This window comes from Triticum dicoccoides, chromosome 4B (assembly GCF_002162155.2).
Source record: "Triticum dicoccoides isolate Atlit2015 ecotype Zavitan chromosome 4B, WEW_v2.0, whole genome shotgun sequence".
Taxonomy (NCBI): Eukaryota; Viridiplantae; Streptophyta; class Magnoliopsida; order Poales; family Poaceae; genus Triticum; species Triticum dicoccoides.
The window spans coordinates 153955030-153960579 of NC_041387.1; positions in this window are offsets into that span (position 1 = coordinate 153955030).

Sequence of the window (5550 nt, forward strand, 5' to 3'; positions counted from 1 at the left end):
GGGGGTCTGTTGTTTAACTTTTGTTTTGTTTTCCTTTCATTTTTTTCTTTTTTATTTATTTTCCTTTTTGTTTTATTTTTAGTTTCCTCTAAGTTTCTGTTTTATAAAAATTACCGCTAGTACCTAAACCTGCATTTATAATCATACTACTGCCACAACAATTATTTACCCAAAACAAAATAGTTTAATATATAATAAAATCCAATATGTATTTATTTAATTGTTTTAACTACTGTTTTAATTACCTAATTGCATTTAAACCTTTTGTAACAATGTGGTTTCTCCACCATTACTAATTATACATTATTTGGCCCACTCCGAACATTTTTGTTTTAATGTTTGAAAACTGTTGTTATTTGATATATTTTGAATTTGACTTTGAATCGTTTTTGAACCATCGCGAGATCAACAACAGTAACCGAGGTGACGTGGCATCATTAACGCGTGATTACTGTAGCGTAATTATCCGGGCGTCACAATCTCCATCACCTTACCCCATCTATATTCAGCGGTCCACTCTCCCGCAACCCGATGTACCCTCTACTTGAACATGGTGCTTTATGCTTCATATTATTATCCAATGATGTGTTGCCATCCTATGATGTCTGACTAGATTTTCGTTGTCCTTCCGGTGATTGATGAATTGCTATGATTGGTTTAATTTGCTTGTGGTTATGTTGCTGTCCGATTATGCCCTTCGTGTCGCGCAATATGTCATGATTCGCTTATAGTGGGTTGCTTGAGTGACAGAAGCATAAACCCGAATAAGGTCGTTGTGGCATATGGGATAAAGGGGACTTAATGCTTTAATGCTATGGTTGGGTTTTACCTTAATGATCTTTAGTAGTTGTGGATGCTTGCTAGAGTTCCAATCATAAGTGCATATGATCCAAGAAGAGAAAGTATGTTAGCTTATGCCTCTCCCACATAAAACTTGCTATCGGTCTAGTAAAGTAGTCAATTGCTTAGGGACAATTTCACTACTCCTACCACCACTTTTCCACACTCGCTATATTTACTTTATTGCTTCTTTATCTAAACATCCCCTTGCTTTTATTTGCGTGCTCTTTATTATCTTGCAAACCTATCCAACAACACCTACAAAGTCCTTCTAGTTTCATACTTGTTCTAGGTAAAGCGAACGTCAAGCGTGCGTAGAGTTGTATCGGTGGTCGATAGAACTTGAGGGAATATTTGTTCTACCTTTAGCTCCTCGTTGGGTTCGACACTCTTACTTATGGAAAGAGGCTACAATTGATCCCCTACACTTGTGGGTTATCAAGACCTTTTTCTAGGACCGTTGCCGGGGAGTCATAGCGTGGGGTGAATATTCTCGTGTGTGCTTGTTTGGTTTATCACTAAGTAATTTTTATTTGCTGTTCTTAGTTGTTTTCTATCTTTAGTTATGGGTAGGAAATGCAAAATACCAAAAAAAATTAGTTGTGCCTACTGAACCAAAGGTTGAAGAACCACTCAAAATCTAGCACACTCCTGAAGCTTTTTACTTGGATCATGTTCGATCCCTTTGTGCTCGTGCTGAAACCCCCACTAGCTTAGTTGAGGGAAATCTTTAGATGAGCATGCTTGTTATGTGCGACACCGTATATCTGAAAAAGGGAAACTTTTACTAGATCAAATTCATTGTTTGCAGTGCTATGCTTAGAATTTATGTGAAATATATGATTTTATTTGTTGTTCTAAAAATCCTAAGAAACACCTTCCCTACCAATGTGAGTTTAGTGATAATGGAATCGTATCTTCGTATGCTAAGGGTGTTTATGATTACTATGATGTTCAACAAATTGAAGAATTTGTTGCTTTTAAGGGTGCTTATGAAATTGCTTCTTTTATTGAAAAGTATGATGCTACTCTCTACAAATCTGGAAATGTTGCCATATTTAAATATTGTTATGATAATTATGCTTCTAATGCCTATGTTAAACCATATATTGAGGACTCCTCCTCTGTCCAAGAAGAGACTAATATTTTGCAGGAGTCTATGGAAGAAGAAATTGATGAAAGTGTGAGCTCATTGGATGAAAAAGATGATGAGGAGAGCAAAGAACAAAAGGAGGAAGAGCAGATTAGCTACACATGCCCACCTTCTAATGAGAGTAACTCTTCAACTCATACATTGTTTAATTCCCCTTCGTGCTTACCGAAGGATGATGTCACGCCCAATATGCGACCCTATCCAAAAGGAACTCGAAGGTCCCACCAAGGATAGACCCGCATATTGAAACGCTTTTGCAAGGTGGATATCGTTACATCAACATTACATAATAGAGGGGATACATACATAAGGCATACAATGCCACATGAATACAACATCACAATACATAAGAGCATCATCCGGCTACGGATGAAACACAAACAGAAACTCAAACGACATCCACCCTGCTAGCCCAGGCTGCCGACCTGGAACCTATCCCCTGATTGAAGCAGAAGCAGAAGAAGAACTCCAACACAAGCAAACATCGCTCTCGCGTCATGATCATCGCAAAACCTGTACCTGCAACTGTTGTTGTAGTAATCTGTGAGCCACGAGGACTCAGCAATCCCATTACCATGGATATCAAGACTAGCAAAGCTTAAAGGGAAAGGAAGGGGTAAAGTGGTGAGGTTGCAGCAGCGACTAAGCATATATGGTGGCTAACATACGCAAATAAGAGCGAGAAGAGAGCAAGCGGAACGGTCGTCAACTAGCAATGATCAAGAAGTGATCCTGAACTCCTACTTACGTCAAACATAACCCAGAAACCGTGTTCTCTTCCTGGACTCCACCGAAAAGATACCATCACGGCTACACACGCGGTTGATGCGTTTTAATTCGGATCTGGTGTCAAGTTATCTACAACCGGACATTAACAAATTCCCATCTGCCTATAACCGCAGGCACGGCTTTCGAAAGATTATACCCTGCAGGGGTGTCCCAACTTAGCCCATGACCAGCTCTCGCGATCAACGAAGGAATAGACCTTCTCCCAGGAAGACCCGACCAGACTCGGAATCCCGGTTTACAAGACATTTCGACAATGGTAAAACAAGACCAGCAAGACCGCCCGATGTGCCGACAATCCCGATAGGAGCTGCACATATCTCGTTCTCAGGGCAACACTGGATAAGCTAAGCATACAGGTACCAACGTAACCCAAGTTGCCAAGGGATAGTCCCGCACGGTGCTCTAGTTTGGACCAACACTTAGACAAGCACTGGCCCGGGGGGGCTGTAATAAAGATGACCCATGGGTTAATTACTCCCAACGGAAATATAGGTGGTGGTGAGGCAAATGGTAAAACCAAGGTTGGGCCTTGCTGGAGGAGTATTATTCAAAGCAAACTGTCAAGGGGGTCCAATAAATCACCCGACCGCGTAAGGAACGGAAAATCCGGGAACATAACACCGGTATGACGGAAACTAGGGCGGCAAGAGTGGAACAAAGCACCAGGCAAAAGGCCGAGCCTTCCACCCTTTACCAAATATATATAGATGCATTAATAATATAAGAGATATTGTGATATCCCAACCAAAATCCTGTCCACCATGGACAAATCTTCAACTTCACCTGCAACTAACAATGCTATAAGAGGGGCTGAGTAAAGCGGTACATAGCCAAGCAACGGTTTGCTAGGAAGGGTGTCAAAGGTTAGAGGTTCATGGCAATTTGGGAGGCTTGAAGAGCAACAGATAGGTAACGCAGCATAGCGATAGAACGAAGCAACTAGCATAGCAATGATAGTATTGAGATCCAGGGTAGCGGTCATCTTGCCTGAGATCCCGCAAGGAAGAAGAACGAGTCCATGAAGAAGACGAACGGGAGTAGTCGAACGAATCCTCACAATCGCAACATAACCGGAACTAAGAAGCAACACCGGAAAGAAACGAACAACATGGTAAACAACCAACACATAAACATGGCATGATACACAAACAAGTATGATGCATGTCCGGTTTAATGAGGCATGGCATGGCAAGTGCAACAAACAATAATACAAGTTAAGTGGAGCTCAATATGCAACGAGTTGCATATTGACGAAACACCACATCAATTATTTAGTTGATCTCGTTTAAGCTACCAAACAATATTAAATGTTGTTAAACATGGCAAGAGGTAAAGCATAATGAAACTACCTATCTAGGCAAGTTTAAATGAGGCCGGAACAATAAACAACAAGTCCGGAAAATCCCCATATGCATATTTTAGATTCTGTACTGTTCTTCCCTAAACACAATTTTATTGTTTTTAAACAGGAAAATAAAGTGCACCATATTAAACTAGGCATTTTTCCACCCCATTTACATATAAAGTTTATTTAAAACCGAGCTACGGTTATTTAGTTATGAAATAAAGCATTTTAACATGGCATTATGCAAAATAAATACAACCGGCATTTTAAACATTTTAAACATGGATGAAAGTGACATATTATTAATCTACACAATTTTCTGATCATTTTACATATATAAAACATTTTAATCCGATGCACGGTTTGTGAGATATTATATGCATGAAGTCTAGGGGGTTTTCTATAAACTGTAAATCGTTGGATAATTAGACAAATTCACAGATGCTAAAAAAAACCTACGCGGGCCAAAACCACTGGAACAGGCCCAGCAGAAGGAAAAAAAAGGGAGGCGCTGGGGCAGCTCACCCATGGGCTGAGGCCCGGCTGGAGGAGAGGCCAAGGCAGGCCTTGGAGGCCGCTGGCCCGCGGGGCCTGGAGGAGTCGTGCTGGGCCGGCTTGGAAGGCCCACGTGCGCGAGGGAGCTAGGCAGGCCGACGCTGGGCTGGAGGAGCTGGCGTGCTGGGCCTGGAGGGGAGGGGCCGAGGCTGGAACGCTGGTGACGCGGCCCAGGAGCGACGCAGCTGCGGCTGGGGAGGCCGAGGGAGCTGGGCTGGGCCTTGCGCGGCTGCGCAAGAGCCCGGCCGTGGTCAACGCGAGGCGAGCGAGCTCATCGCCATCTCGTTCGTGAAGCAGGGGAACAGGCAGCAGGCACGGCGGCACTGAGGACTCCGGCGGCGAGGCAGCAGCGGAGGGTGGAGGAGGCCATGGGGCAGCGGTCCTGGCCGGATCCGGATGGATCTGGCCCCGGGGAGCTCATTCCCGGCGGCGGCGGGGCTGGCCGGCACCGGGGAACATGGCGGCAGCAACCTGCGGGGAGAGAGAGAAAGTGAGGCTGGGCGAGGAGAGATGGAGAGAGATGGTGAGGGCGACGCAACCTGGCAAGGCGCTTCGGGCGGAGGGACGAGGCTGAGGCGGAGGCGCGCGGCGGCCGGCGACAAACGACGAGGTACCGGGGTCGGGCGAGGGAGCAGGGAAGGGCGCGGGCGAGCGCTCGGGAGGGCGCGGCGCGCGGGCTCCCTCCGGGCCCAGATCTGGCCCGGGACGGGCCTGTTGCGGGCCGGGAGGTGGGAGGAGGCTGGGGCGCTGGGAGCCAGGCCACATGGCGGGCGCCGGTTGGCCCTGGCGGCGGATGGTGGCGGCGCGCCCAATGGCGACTTGCCAAGTGGCGAGCAGGAGCTGGAGGGGTGCGGAAATGGAGGAGGAG